We start from the raw sequence: 17,069 nt of genomic DNA, 5'->3' as shown, positions 1-17,069 counted from the left end.
GGACAAAGATGGATCTAGTTGATAGATCATTATTAGTTGTTGGATTAATGTTAACTTCATTTAATTATGATGAATTATTTCAGTCCTTCAAAATACCAGATCACTTGGGTTCATTGTTACAAAACTCTCAGACACTGAAAACTGTAAACTCTCTCTCTTGCATTACTGACTAACCCACAGTAACTATCTAGACAGAGTCCACCCCCTGAAAGACAAGGCAATGACAAAGGAAATTAAGAAATACAGGTTATTGTGTTTTTCTGAGTTATCTGTGTTTATCTGAGTTTTTCTGAGTTACAGCTGAGACAAACAGGAGGTTCTTTTATTGAAATGCTACCACCCTTTCCTGCTCTAAATGTACAATATCTATGGTATATCCTTCTGGCTGGAAGAAAAAAGAATTTATAGTTTAGTTAAGAAAAGCTGAATTTTATTTTTGGACCACAGACCACTATCTGTACATTGTAGCTCCAAAGCCACATACACAAAAATCTAATTCTCATTGTGGAAACTCTAATGTCTGCTTAACCATACATCATCTTTTCATATTTGAATTTAGAATGTAGTATTGGATGCCAAAATAACAGAAATATGTTGAAATCATACGGTTACCAAGTAACCTCCATTTCTTTCTAAAAAAAAATGAATCTACACAAAATGAGATGTGAATGAGACCTCTTCTTTACAGGTAGACTTTCAGCTTAACTCAAGGCAAGCAACTATAATTAAACAAAACAATAAAAACTTTAACTGGGTGAACATCCCAGGAGAAAATCTGCTGAGCTTATCAAAGGTACGATAAAAACAAGATGCCTAAAGCCGAGAAAGACATCTGTTCACCTGAGCGAATTCCTGCAGTGGGTAGCAATTTAAGATTTAGTTCAAACCTGCTGGTAATATAAATGCTTATAGATAAGAAAACTAACAGCAAAGATAATAAGAAATTTTGTATCATAAAGCATGGTTAAATAAATCTTAGAAATAAGCATAACCCTAATGGGTGTGTTTATATTTAGTCTTTTTATCTGCAGAGGAATGCCAGACATTTGTTAATGGGATGATAATTGGTGGTACATTATGCATCTTTGAAAGTCTCATCACAGAAACTGTTGCTTTTTCTACTGATACATTCGCTTGATCCTGCTAATCAGAATTCACCTTTCTCTTTTAGTGGAATCAGTGCATTTTAACTTACAAAAAGGCAGTCCTTGAGAGAGAGAAGACACTTCCAACCCCAGTTAGTCACCAGTGTCACTGCCAAACTTTTTACTGGAATCTGAAGGATAACCTGGAAAATATTTATCTATGAAATTGTTATCCACTAAAGATTCTTCTTCCAATTAGAAAAAAATAAACTAGAAGGCTGTCATCAAACTTGAAAGGTGAGAAATATCAATCTCTCTCCTCCTTTATTTATCACAAATGGGCATTATTTAATTAAAATGATTCTAGTGAACTTACTGAATAGTTCTTGAATGAGTCTAGTTTGTTAATTATTCCCATCTGTTTGTATTATGAGTGAAAACTATGACTATATCAGGAAATACAGTATTGTCTTTATTTTCAGAAATATGCCTTCTAGCCTTTGAAAATCTTGTTTGTGTTCCCCCCAAAATCCTTTTGATACAGGGGACAAGGGCTCCAATAGCCACAGTAGGAGGTCTATTCTTGCAGTCTGGCATTCTTGACCCACTTAGCTTCAGAGATCTGATTCAAGTCATGCTGTAATAAGATAAAATTGTGAATACACAATTAAGTGTGCGGTTTGGACTGTCATATGCAGTAATTAATGTTCATCAGATTCGGTAATGAGTGGCTGAAAAGGCTAATGTGTGACAATGGGGAATGTGTTTTCAATGGCTTTCTAAACAGTTTCAGAGTGGTCTTAACTCTCCTACCTCTTGGCTAGGCATCCTGTTAAATATTCTAATAGTTTTCCACCAGAAAGGGATATCAGGCCTGCTCTACCCAGGCAGTCACCCCAGTCAGTGCCCTGTCCTCTTACTCCATGCACCAACAATCTGCCATCTTTCCTCTCCTTAAGCATATGATGTCGATACATTAATATATTCTATGAGATTTTAGTTAAATTTTGAATTTAAATTTGCAGGATTATTATTCTTTTTGTGTTTCTACTCCCAAGAACAGTCTTATTCTTTCTGGTGTCAAGTGTACATTTCCATCCCAGGAATTGTGGTTCCCATGGATACAGTGACAGAATGAGTAGGATGGAATCTGAGACTTTCATGGTGATATCGACCATTTTCTGGTGAACTCGTCGTGGAATAGCCAGCCTGTTTCCATATCATTGCAGTAATTCTCTAGGTAGGCATAGCAGGCACCAGAATTTCAATGTGAATTAAATCTGCACGGCATTTGTCAGCCTGTATTTTTGCCAGGACAGACTGTATACTGTATATTTAGGAAGCAATTATCTGTTTTTCTTTTTGTGAAATCAGAAATATTTGTTTCATTTATTGGATAGTTTAGGGGCATCCAGTTGAAAAGAAATAGCTCCCATATTTTAACAGTTGCTTTTGGGTAAACTAGAAAATTTATGTAACCTGAGAGTTTATTGTTCACGGTTACATATCACACACAGGAAACAATATTCAATCAGATGAAAACTCTTTCTTTTTTTAATGATTCTCTTATGATATGTTTAGTCCTAGTATTTTCAATGTTACCACCAAATAAGTCAAGGCTAATGACAAAAGTGTCTACTTACATAATAATTTATGAGTTTCCATTTTGGCCTTTGAGCCTAATTAGGAAAAAAAAGAAGGACCATGAAAGCTATTAAAACTATGTATCTATAACTGAAGACGTCTTTATCAAAATGATTAACACTGTGCTGGCCAGATAGAATATTAAATTTTTCAATATCATTTTAAATTTTAAATAATTTACATAAACAAGAATATATTCTCCAGCAAACAAAACAAGCAGTAGTTTAGAACTTTACTCATCTTACACATGAATAGTTTCCTTTATGAACAGTTTGAGAGGGAGAATTCACAGTAAGTGAGAGAAGTGTCTCCCAGTGGAGCCCAAGCTGATCAGAATCCTGTCTGCAGGCACAGACCCTTGTGTGTATCCTAGAATATGGTGTTTGATTCATGGCTTCCATTGCATTAAAGCATCCAACTGTTCCCACTGATTGGTGGGAACACAATACGTGGATTGACTTTCTGCATGAGCTTGGCATGTTGGAGAAGAAAAGGAGTAAATGCTGAGCAGTTCTAAAGGGACCTGGATAAGGAAGTGCCGGAGGTGGCAGAGGGAGTATGAGGAGTGGCTGCAGAAGAAGGTGACTTTTCCAGAAGGGGGGGGGGGGTGTGTTTGGTTCTATGAAGCCAGGCATCCTCATCACCAGGAGGAGGGGACACTTGTCTTGATGGCTTGATGAAGTCATTTTGGGTGACTTGAATGAATTACACAAGTGTGGCGGAGTTAGTAATGCTGTTTGCAAGTTTGGGTGAAATTCTCAAAAAGCCTAGCCAATTGTTAAATACATGAACATGTAATTATCTATATTGGCTCTGAGGTTGAACATAGGCACTGTTATGGGTGATTGTCATGAGTCGGCTCTGTGTTGAATGCTAGCTATTATTTAACCCTCTCAATAACCTACAGGATAGCTCCATTCCATAGTTAAAAGAAACGTAAGATTTAAAGAACTTAAGACTCTTGCTCAAAGTCTAACTGCTTTAAAAACAAATTTATTGCCACACTATACAATCTTCTTGGAAAATGGTATCAAATTTGTCAGTTGATAATGAAATAGATATTTCAAATGTTGGCTGCATTCCTTTGAGAGAATAAAACTTAAGAAAAACATATATAATTTTGCCATATTCTCTGTAATTCAAAGAAAATAATAGGCAGATAAATAATTAGCTTAATATTCTCACTGTTATAGAAAGACCACACCTGCTCCGGCCTTGAATGCCAATACTTTAAAGATGACAGTTGATGTAAGGAAATCAGGTTTGTTCAAGAAGCCAGCAACCCGAGGAGACAGTGCACCTTCCTGTCACAAACACCATCCTAAATTTTCAAGTTAACAGGAAAGCTTTGGAAGGGAGCTGAAAAGGAGGTCAGGAGCAAGGGGGAATAACAATAGGGCCAGATGCATGTTGACCTCCACTCAGGTGATAACAGGCAGCTTGCAGCCATGAATCCAATTCTCTGATCACAATGACTAGAGCCAGAGCATTGTGGAATTTTAATCTGGCTTTCTCAAGGCCAGTTTCTGGGATTCTCAACTAAACATTATTTACCAGTTAAATTAAACATAAGTCTGATTAGTTGCAAAGTCAGCAACTAAAACAACTGTTTCTACAATGGGGATGAAACAAAGGGCACGTTGTAATTACCATGACATCACCTTTGCTAACTGAATGTGAAGTATCAGTCATAAAAGGAGTAAATGTTTTACCCGCATGATCTAAAATAAGGAGCAACTCAGCCACATTTCTTTTTTGGGTAGAAAGATTCCCTGGAAATACCTGTTTCAGCCTGTCTTCAGCATTGGTTAGTGAAAACCATTTGTTGGCACTGTATCTTTCCTCTTCAACGGTGAATGCCTGCCTTTGTATTTGAAGTCATGGATTCCAAAAGAGTGTTGGCTAAAGGTTCTTAAAATCATCTAAAGTTTTCCTGTGTTAAAATTTTACCTGTATTATGGCAAAGGTATCTCCTTCTTTATGAAGGCCACGCATGTGCACAAATTCGTGCCTCATTACAGGTAAACTTAGTCCTGTAACTTCACAGCGTCCTCCTCTCTAAAGTCAAATAACTCTGCTTCTTGTTCATGTTGTTGGATAGACTTCCACATTCTAGGCCTTGGAGAGTTGAATGACTCTCTGATAGTCCTTAAGGTAAAGCCGTGGTGTTGCCTAAAACTAGGAATTATTGTTTCTACTCTTATGGATATGGTAGTCATATGGTGTCTGTTCTCAACTGTAGGAAAAGAAGGCCTTGAAAGGAAGTTCTCTTTGGAAAAGGCTCAAATTTAAAACAATCGGGCCTCCAAATATTTTCAATGTAGGACATATGTAAAAATAATTTAGTATTTAGTGGAGCAGACCCTCAAAGGAGATAGTTTCTAGTTCTGAAGACTTTTTCCTTGGCATTTTCAAAAAGGTGCTTATTTTCAGTCCTGGTTATTTGGTCTTGAAGGTCTGTATCATCTTTTAATACATTTTAATACCTCATTACAATAATTACATCAATAGTTCAAAAGCCTGCAGGTAACCTGTTTTTCTATTCAGACAGCGAGTAGTCCCAGACCAACCTTGGCATGTCGTGTCAGTTTCCCATCTTTGTAGATTATCTGAACCTCCCCTGTGGTAGTCTGGCATAGACCAATGTGTTTCCTTGACCAGGATTAAAATCAGACTTGAACTGGACTGTTTATTAAAGCAAAGGAGCCAAGTCTGAGATGTTAGCTCACACTTTAGCCAAAAAGAATTTTGCTACTTTCTGAGATTTTAAAATGTAAAACTAATTTTAAACATACTACAGAGGTGGTGGTCCACTGCTTACCAAATATTTGCCATTTTAACTCTGTATTCTTATGTGTTAGTATACGATATGTCCATGGGAGTATAAATATAATTTCAGCAACTATCTTGCAGAATTAAGTTGTGCCACCTGGTTTGAAAATATTTCTTCAGTGTTAAAGTCACTCCAAAGAAAATTTACTTAGGTTTAAAGGACAGCTTAATGGTTTTTCCTTCACATCCATGACTAACAAGTCTCTGAAAGAAAAAAGTGGACCTATATTATGCCCAATTTAGTACCTAATAGTTGAGACTTACAATTCTGGGGGGGCAAGTTGGGTTATTAAATATGAGTTAAAACTTCCTGTGAAAGATTTCTAGATGTCCCTACTTTCCATTTTTATTGTTTTTAGTTTAATATTAACTTAGCAAAAAATGACTTTATGTCCCTTTATAAGCATCAACTTCATCTTTGATAGCTTACATTTTGTGGCATCCTTGAAAGTAATATGTACATTGTAATTCAGGATGAAGGCAGGTTTAAACTAAAGCAGTCCAGAATGAAATAAAAGTAACTAATCAATAACAGTCATGTTTATTTCAGCACTGTTTTGAGAGCTTAACTGTAGCACCATTTGAGGTGTTTCAGCTACCCTTTCTTGTACATCTCATCCTACTATGCAGAGACATGATGTGGCTGAGTGAATTGTCCATTGAAGTAATGGCCAATTCAAAGTTGATTTGTGCTTTGACTACAGACAAAATTCGGCTAAAAACACACTAGAGCTTTTTGTTCCATATTATCCTTAAACTTAATTTCACCAATCAAATGAAATGAATTATTTATCCAGGAATATAAAGAGATCTTTAATACTCTATGACATTGACATACAAGCCCAAATATTCTTTGTGTGATATTCTGCATGCCTTTTGTGTTCAATTCAGTCAATGGATTTTTTCATTATGCTTTCAGTTGCATTATTTGGCATATGTAACACTGTATTTGTTTTGAATTTACATAGGATTGTTTTCTTATCATTCTGTAGTTCATTAAAATTTTTGCTCAGCTGATAATTAAACCATGTACGTTAATGCAATAAAATGAAAGTATTAGTTATGCATTTTGTGTTTCTATTTTATGTTTTGCTGTCTTGGGTGGGGCAAAAAAAGGAGGTTTCTGAACTGCTGACTAACTGAATCATGTATTTCTGTCACCTTCATTCTACCTTTATACATATTACAGTACTACTCCATTCACACAAGTAACCTGGAGTGTATCTCATAAAATTAATTTCCTAATTTAAATGAACATTTTTGTCCTGATATAGACAATAGTTATTATCTATGTAGTTGAAAATTTGTTCTTCAGCTTAGGGATTTGTGAAAATGATCAATAACTTTTCTGAGCAAGTCTGAACACATATACATGTCACATAATGCCATTGACTCTACCAGTGTTCCTGCATATATATTGGTGAGTTCTTTTTAAAAATAGTTTATTCATTTATTTTGTTGAGATGCAGAAAGAGACATATAGACAGAAAGAGAAAGACAAGAAGGGAGACTCCCATCCAATGGTTCACTCCCAAATGCCCACAATGGCCAGGGCAGGCCAGGCTGAACCAAGTAGGCAGGAATTCAGTACAGCTCTCCCACATGGGTGGCAAGGACCCAGGTACTTAAACATCACCACTGCCTCCCAGTGTGCACATTAGCAGGAAGCTGGAATCCAGAGTGGAGCTGGGACTCAACCCCAGGTACTCTAAGATGCCAGCATCCCAACCAGCGTCAGAAGTGGTAGGCCAAATGCCCACCCCACAATGGTGGATTCCAAACATCAGTCTTGGCTTCCTCATCCCTAGACCCTGAGTAATCCTTTCTCACTATTAATTCCGTAGGATCAGTTTCTGGATTCTCAAGGATCAAGGTTATTGTGGCTGCTCTGGTACACCACACCATTTTCTCCCTTTGGTGATCTTACTGCTTCAGAATGCTTATTGCTAAATCTCAGTCTGTCTCTGTACTTTCTCAAAATGCGGTCTGTTAGTGGATAGTGTTAATTGCTTAATTTCTGTGAATGATCATGCTCCCCCTCATTCAGTTCTGCTCGACACCATTGGACCCTTTGTGGATAAAAACACCAGTGTCGGTGGTGTTGCCTTTCTTTGCCAGTTTCTCCTAGATCCCAGGATCCCATGTCTGCTCCGGCAGCAGCATTCTCTCTGCCTGGATCAGGCTGTCCGGCTCGCTCTGGGGGTGCAAGTGGAATTAAAAGCACCTTGGCAAGAAGAGTCTGTTGCTGCCTGGAGGCTGAGCCAATGTCCTGACATTCCCTGGACAGCACCATTAAACGTTGCATCCAGGAGCAGGAACTCCGAGATGTGACTTCCTGTCCCTGCACATACCCTGCCCCGTGGCTTGTCAGGTAACTGACTTCTCATTCTGTCTGCATTTCTCAGTTTGGAAAGGAGAAGGGGTTCTTTGGAGATAGGAAACCACAGGAAGAAAGGAGTTCTCAGGAAGACAATGAAAGTGTGAAACCTTAGGGAGCTGACAAGGGGTGGGGTTTGGGTGGAGCAGATCGCTCCCAGGTTTCAGACAAATTGTCCTTTGTTCCTGAGGATCATGGAGGGAACCTGGAAGCAGGGATTTGCTGCTCTGAGTTTTACGAGGCTGAGTCAGCACCTTCTGCCACTCTCCTGCCTTCTCACTCCCTCTCCTAGTTGTTGGTAGTGATAGGATGTTATGTACATGTTTCCCTTTCCAACATCAGAGAATTCCATTATCTAGCAGTGCATGGAGCACCACTCAAGCCAAACTCAGGGGGAAAAAGTGGGCTGTCCTCCTGAATACAGACCTAAACAGCATATTGAGTGGTGGTCCATCTGTAGGCTAACTGAATGTTTATTATTGCAGCTTCTTTTCGTGCTACTCCAGAGGAAGTCCCTGTGACAGTGCTGAGGATCCGTAGCTGGGTGCTGGAACATCTCCATCCTTCCAGTAAGGACACTTATGGAACCCCTCCCACACTGGGTTAATCCATTACCTGACAGTCACTCTGAGGCATATGGCACTGAGAGCTGAGTTTGGAAGACCCTAATACTGCATCATGTCCCAAAGCCAGAACCTGTTTGAGCTCTTTAGCCATATGCTATTCTAGAATCCTTAGAGCAATTACCACATCATGCTCCCTTTTGTATCTCCAGTAAGTATCTCCACAGAGGAAGAGCTTGATTGATACTTTTGGTAGCGATGAAAACATTTGTGAATAAATTTATTTCAAATGAATGAATGCAGAACCCGGGTGTTCTGTGATCTGAGCCCTCTATGAATTCTCAAATCTTTGGTAATGCCAAAACTTGCAGAAAGTAACTAGTTTTCCTGACATTATTTAGAGAAAGAATTTGAAAATTCCTAATTTTAATATGAGGTTAATAATATGGGAAGGTGGATGTAGTTTCCAGAGTGTGACAAGTAGTCTAATAAAAGACATTAACAGTAGGAGAAGCTGAGTGCAGGGTATATGTGGGAACTCTATAACTTCACAATTTTTGTTTTGGAAATTTAAACTATTCTTAATTAAAAGTTTAAAAAATAAAATTTTTAATTCTTCCTGCCACTTTCTAAAACAATCACCCTGCTCTGGATAAATGAAAGTCACTAACAAGGAAAAGCCAATGGGTTCTTGTTGATCACTTGCTTACTCAGCAGTCAAGCCTTTTTCTTGACAGACTGTTATAAGCAAACATTATGTGTGATAGGGAGAAGCATGCATGTTTTGGAATCAAGACTTAGACTCATTAGGTTAGTTAAAGCAAATAGCATCACAGAAATTAAATTGCAGCTCATGGAAGCTTTACTCCAGGTTCAGGAAAGGAATCTGAGTTTCTAGAGTTTCCAATAGGAGAATATGTGAATTTGTAGAGGTTCTAATAGGAGAGTAGTTATGATTTAGGAGGTTTGAGAAGGATAACAGTCTGGGATAAGTATGAACCAAGGCACAGGGCTAGCAATGAGCGTGTCACTTGGGGGCTATGTGGCTGGAACAAAGTGTACTAGAAGACATGGATTGGCCCGGAGCTCAGAAAAACGAGTAGGTTAGAGACAGTGGGTCTCAGTGTCAGGCTAAGGTGTGAAGGCATTAATTTACAAATAGGGACAGTATTGCTATCTCCTAGAAGACAAAGTTCTCTAATGCAAGCACAGTTATAAAATAATTAGTGAAATACAGGACTGATGGGATATTCAAAAGAGGAGAAGGGATCAAGGCACATCGGTTGCACAAATTCTATATGAGATAAACAAATGCCTGGGTAAAATCATAAGACCTATTGTCAAACTAGGGAGCTGAAACAAAGGAACTGACAGTGATAATTGTCAATCCTCAGGAAATGATTGTATAAGAGGGATTTAATGACCAGTAGATTTCATCATACTGAGAATAATCAACTGCTGAAAAGCATAACAATATATTTTCTAGTAGATGGTGAATGATGAATACAAATAATATATATTGGGCATTCATTAAATAGCCAGAATCGTGCCTAGGATGTTAGTAGGGCTATTGTGCTGGCCCTTTATCATGATCCAGTGGTTATTCTTATCGTACTCTGATTCTCCAATGAGAAAACTGAAGACCAGTTGAAGTGATTAGATCATAACCATACCGCCTGTGTATCATACCAGTAATAGGCAGATTTGGAATTTGAATCCAGTAGGTCTGAACTCATGCCCTATTCTTTAATTCAAACTATTCTACAGATTGTAATCAATTTATTATTTTAACCATCTGTTTTTATGAAAACAGCGTATCAAAGATCTGAAAAGAATCAATTTCATCTGTGTTCCATCTGACTGAGCAGTTGGAGTCACTGCGAAAGTAGCAGCAGGGAAGTTACCACAAAGGACTGAGCCCATGCATGGTGAAAGGGGCACATTCCCAAGAAAACAGCGCTAAATGCCCACGTTCTCAGTCCAAGGCATTTATTAGGCAAATTTATGTGTAGAAGGCTGCAGTGACTCTCACAAAGAATGGTGAGAATAGAGATTTCCTACCTAGGTAAGTCCTTAAGGTGGAGGTTGGGTGATGAAGCTTATATAGGGACTTAAAGAATTTGTTTCAGGTCCTGGGTGAATTTTTATGAGTTCAGCAACATGTTTGATACCACAGCATTTCAGAAAACAACTCAAATAAGCTTATTCTGCCTGCAGGAACGCAAGTCACTGTCCAGGGAACAGGGTGATCAAGCCACTCTGAGTGTCTTCATCAGGACAAAGAAAGGAAGTATGTATGAGCAATGGGGGACCCTAAAATCTGTGTAATGACTAGATGTAATCAGGACTTTATCTATTAGCTTCAATGTTAAGCTTTTCCTTAGTTTAATCAACTTTGGCCCTACTGTTTGAGCAGTTTACAAAAGCATAGGAAGCAGAATCTCTTCCATGCCTGTCACTAATGCCATTTTTCAAACACATGGATGAATGAGAAAGACTACCAATAGCATTAGCCCCACCCTCTGGTGAATGTGAAAACAATTCACTCAGTACTTCCCGAAATTTCCCTTTCCCAAAGTAATCATCTCAGAAAATGGAAGACACTGTAACCGAACAACAATTACAGTCTGCTGGTAAATATATCCTGGTTTCTTTTACTGTGCTATAATTTATTTTACCGTAAAGGCCATTTCTTGTTTTCCTGCCAAATGACGAATGATGATCAAGTGGGTAGCAACATGTTTCACCTTCACATAATTTCCGAGATCTGCTTGTGAGGCTGTATCTGGTTTGAGAAATGCTAAAACGACCCAAACGTGTGAGCATCACTGGTTGGCCCGGTGGCACCAGGGCCAGCAGCCTGTGCTCCAGCACCACTCTGCCGGGTTTGCGTTCTGGATCCACTATTTTTAGTTGCAGTCCTCCTGGGCAAGTTGCTAAACCTCTCATTACCATTCATTATAAATTCCCATTTGAGAAGCAGAGGTGGCATTTCTGAGTTCAACTAGCAAAATAATTGTGTGTTGTACAGTCCATGCCTCTCATATTCAGGGAAATGTGATGGAACCTGTCACACAGGATCATTAATGAATATTACATGAATTAATGTACATACTTTGTTGCCCAGCACAGGTTAAACAAAACATAAAATTTAACCATTATTTTTACATATGCGATTTGGAAGCTTCAAAATAAAACACATAAAACAGAATCTTAAAAGTTCCTTTTGGGGGCCGGTGCCACAGCTCACTAGGCTAATCCTCCACCTGTGGCGCCGGCACACCAAGTTCTAGTCCCAGTCGGGGCGCCAGATTCTGTCCCGGTTGCCCCTCTTCCAGTCCAGCTCTCTGCTGTGGCCTGGGAGTGCAGTGGAGGATGGCCCAAATGCTTGGGCCCTGCACCTGCATGGGAGACCAGGAAGAAGCACCTGGCTCCTGGCTTCGGATTGGCAATGTGCCGGCTGTAGCGTCCACTTGGGAGGGTGAACCAATGGAAAAAGGAAGTCCTCTCTCTCTCTCTCTCTCTAACTGTGCCTGTCCAAAAAGAAAAAAAAAATTTCCTTTTGGAAGGTGTAGACAAGGAACTGAGAAAGAACTGCCTGGATCAACAGAGCACTCCAGGCACTACTAAAGAACAGCTAACTGATATTAGTCAGTCAACAAATATTTGTTGAACACCAATGAATTAGATATTCTAGGTACAGGAGATGCAATAACAAAAAAAAAAAAAAATAGAAACTAGCAGAAGAGAAAGGAATCAAATAACATATGACTGAGTGCATGCTTTGATAATTGCCACAAAGGGGAGTCACACAGGTGCTCTGAACCTGAAATCAGGGTGTTTGGCCTAATCATGGAAACTGGAGATGGTACTCTGAGGACGGGAGACCTAGGCTGAGATCAGAAGGAGTGGAAGTTCCCTGGTTATAGGGATAAAGGAGCATCATAGGCAGAGACAGCATGTGCAAAGCCCCTGTGCAAACGCCTGTGTGAGGACGGGGCCCAGCACACACACAGGTGTCTTCAGATAGGCTGGTGGTGAGTGTGAAAGTCAGTCTGGTGCAGAGGGAGTTGGAGACGTAGACAGAGCCAGCTGTGTGTGGTAGGAAGGACCAGGAAGGGAGAAAACAGGTCCGGCCACGGCTTCCCCTCTGTGTCTCCTCAAGGACACGCAGCGGAGGCTCAGAGCCCCTCAGCCTCTCCTCCCTCAGGGAGGGAAAGAACATAACTCAGTTACACGTCTACGAATGGAAGCATCTCTGGATTTCTATTTCTAGTGATTATTTTGTGAAATGGGACCGAGTCATTTGAACCCCAAAGGAGAACTAGTTCATAGTTTCCTGTATATCTGGGTGACACAGGTCTGCACAGTCTCTGCCCCAGACCCCGTTCTCTTTTCAGGGCTCTACCGTGTCTATGCCAATTCCCTTATTATTTCCTGCTCACGAGTTGTCTTTCCCTCTCATGCAGACAAGAGACTCTCTAATTCTCATGTTGAAGACGTTGAGCAGGGTTAACTGGGTTCGCGTATTAGCTCTTCAAGTTGCTAGCTGAGTAAAAACAGGAAATGTATTGAATTTCTCCAAGCCCCACTGTCTCATCTATAAAATGGAGGTCACTGCCTCGTAAGGGTGGTATAGGGATTAATCTCAACCATGCACACAAAATACTGAGAGCAGTGCCTTGTCCACAGAAAGTACACAATCAAAGCAATTAACATACTTACCAATGATACATTAAATGATAATACTAATAATAGATATGGAGAGTGGGTATTTATGCTGTGTATCTGTGTCATCCTTTTCACTCCGCTAAGGTCTCTACTTGCCTGAGAAGAACTGCAGGGCTTCCAAAAGTTCCTGTAATCAACACCCTCCTATCAATATCCCACCTCTATGCAATCAAAGTACCCTAAAGTCTGTTCCACATAGTAGTGTCTTTTGAAGAGAATTTGATTTGATTTTTTTTTCTTTGAAGAGTATTTATTTGAAAGGCAGAGTTTACAGAGAGAGAGAGAGGAAACACAGAGAGAGAGATCTTCCATCCTCTGGTTCACTCTCCAAATGGCCACAATGGCTGGAGCTGGGCTGGTCCAAAGCCAGGACCCAGGAGTTTCTCCCAAGTCTCCCACATGGGTGCAGGGGCCCAAGGACCTGGGCCATCTTCAGCTCCTCTCTAAGGACATTAGCAGGAGCTGAATCAGAAATAGAACAGCCAGGACTCAAACCAATGCCCATATGGCATGCAGCTTGGCAGGTGGCAGCCCCATCAGCTATGCCACAATGCCTGCCCCTATTTTGGTGTCATTGAATAGTTGACATCCTATTCCTTTGCTGCCTTCATCACTGATTGTTTTATTTTACACATTGACATAAAAGAAATGCAAGAGAAGGTAGCCTTGTCATTGCTGTCGTCGTCATCATCATCATCATCATCCCCCCTTTATCAAGTGTTACTTAATAGTGGCTCCATGCCAGACATTATGGCAGCTATTTTACATACTTTATCCTATTCTTCACAAAAATCTCATAAAGTAGTTCATCTCCACCACACCAGATGGTTAGAAAATTGAAGCAAAGGGAGATAACAAATTTCCTCTATATGATTATGAAGGGAAAATCATAAGCAAGCAGCAAGATTCCAATTTATGTGTATACTCATCTACTCCCATATATCTTAACTCTCAAATGCTGAAGTAAACCAGGATATACGAATATATATATATACATACATATATGTAATTTACAATAGGTGCATTTTTAAAAGATTTATTTTTTTGAAAGGCAGAGTGACGAGAGAGGGAGACACAGAGATCTTCTGCCCTCTAGCTCACTTTCCAAATTCCTGCAACAGCAGGACCACAGTTGAAGCCAGGAGCCAGTAGCTTCATCCAGGTCTCCCATGTGAGTGACAGAGGTGCAAGAACTTGGGCCATCTCCTGCATCTTTCCAGGCACATTAGCAAGGACCTGGCTCAAGGAACTTGAACTGACGCTCTTGATCTTCCAATAGGTGCTTTTCTAATAGCAAAACCTGTGTTCTTTATAATATGTACTTTTTTATACTTTGCAAACCTCAACAGTCTTGTTGAATATTGAATTACTACAGGTGGCAGTGGCAAATTTGAATTATCCATTATCCAGTGCTTTGTTGCATATATTGTCCACGCTTGCTGGGATCATTTGAATGTTCCCAATTCCCCTACCACTTCAAAACACCTGCAGAAAAGGCAGGCTTTTCAAATTTCAGTGAATGTTAATTGAACAAATGAGTAAATGGATTAAATTAAGTTCCAGCTGTACTCAAGTAGCTGCAGGGTTTGTATATAAATGACACTTTTAAATAATTGATGCAATTGAGAATGAAATGTCCAATTCTAGAGACATGCATTTTTTTTCCCAGTACATTAAGACCTAAAGAGAAACCAGATTCAAGGTTTACCATTGTACCCTTAACAGTAGATCACATAACTCTTCATATGTTCTGGGAGCCTGGTCAGACGGGTAAGGAGCAGGAGAGCCATGAAAGCACCTCTAAAGACCAGAACACACCTAAGTTTTAGATTACATTATAGGGAAAAAATTGTCAGTGGGTTCTTTTTTTATAGAAAACTTTTATTTAATAAATATAAATTTTGAAAGTACAACTTTTGGATTATAGTGGTTCTTCCCCCCATAACCACCCTCCCACCCACAAACCATCCCATCTCCTACTCCTTCTCCCATCCAACTCTTCATTAAGATTCATTTTTAATTATCTTTATACACAGACGATCAACTCTATACTAAGTAAAGATTCCAACAGTTTGCATTCGAACAGACACACAAAGTATAAAGTACTGTTTGAAGACAACTTTTACCATTAATTCTCATAGTACAACACATTAAGGACAGGGGTCCTACATGGGAGCATGTTGATTTAACAATTGACACTCTTGTTTATGGCATCAGTAATCACCCAAGGCTCTTGTCATGAGCTGCCATGGCTATGGAAGCCTCTTGAGTTCACAAACTCCGATCTTGTTTAGACAAGGCCATAATCAAAGTGGAAGTTCTCTCCTCCCTTCAGAGAAAGGTACCTCCTTCTTTGATGGTGCCTTCTTTCCACTAGGATATCACTCACAGAGATCTTTTATTTAAGTCATTTTTGCCACAGTGTCTTGGCTTTCCATGCCTGATATATTCTCATGGGCTTTTTAGCCAGGTCTAAATGTCTTCAGGGCTGATTCTGAGGCCAGAGTGCTGTTTAGGGCATTAGCTATTCTATGAGTCTGCTGTGTATCCCACATCCCATGTTGGATTGTTCTCTCCTTTATAATTCTGTCAGTTAGTATTAGCATACACTGGTTTTATTTATGTGATCCCTTTGACAATCCTATCTTTATGATCAGTTATGAACTTAAACTGATCACTTTAACTAGTAAGGTGGCATTGGTACCTGCCAACTTAATGGGATTTGGAGTCCCGTGGCAAGTTTTAAGCTTTACCCTTAGGAGTAAGTCCAAGGGAGCATGTGCCAAATTGTATATCTCCTCCCTCGCTTATTCTCACTCTTATTTTTAACAGGGATCAATTTTCAATTGGATTTAAAAACCTAAGAATAATTCTGTGTTAATTAAAGAGTTCAACCAATGGTATTAAGTAGAAAAAGAAATTACTAAAAGAATAGGACACATTAAAAACCCTAATGAGAAGTACCTGTATATTTGATCATACATATCAAAATGGTATCTCTTCTCATTAGGATTTTAAATGTGTCCTATGGAAGGATATAAGTGGACATATCATTGTTAATTTAGAAATTGTAAAGTGTGGTATTCATATCTGACAATCTGATGAGAAAATCTTGGAAGTTCACACATTACAGTGTCATAATTTAAACTTCTTTTCCCCTTATAGAATCTTGTTTTCAAATGATATTTTGTATAACTTCAGTTGAATGATAGATGAAATGTACAGCTGCTAAAGTTCAGGTCAGGAGGTTTTTCACCTTAGCCAGAGGCAAGAGGATAGATAAAAGATGAGAAACCACAGGGTCCGCAACCTGCAGTAATCGGCCTTCGTTTATATTTCACTTTGGCTGGATTTCAAAACAGCTTAAACAAAAACGCCTTTAGGAAGGTCAAACAGTATTCAGTCCTTGCTACTTCCTATTGTCTTGCCCAGGGATCATGCTCATTTGTATCAAAATATTTGAATTTGAGCCTTTCATAGAGACATTTTGTAACTCCTACTTATTTGTTTGTTTATGGGGGGACAGAAGGAAAAAGAAAGTACTCATCTGCTAGATCAATCCCGAAATGCTTGGAAGCAAGAATGCAGTCAGAGTTCTCTCATGTGAGCAGCAGGAACCCAAACCCTGGAGCCAGGACCAGCTGCCTTCCAGGAGCTGCATTAGCAGGAAGTCAGGACTTGATCCCATGGACTCCATTAGGGGATGCCGGTGTCTCAATCACTAGAACAAAGCCTGCCTGCCTGGTGCTTTTTAACGTGAACTACCAGTAGAGTGGTTGTTTTCTGTTTTTCCTTCCAGAAAGCACACAAAGGGAAAAGTTGAAGCTGAATGGATAT

Source organism: Lepus europaeus, chromosome 17 (assembly GCF_033115175.1).
Source record: "Lepus europaeus isolate LE1 chromosome 17, mLepTim1.pri, whole genome shotgun sequence".
NCBI lineage: Eukaryota > Metazoa > Chordata > Mammalia > Lagomorpha > Leporidae > Lepus > Lepus europaeus.
Note: the sequence above shows the minus strand (reverse complement) of the source record.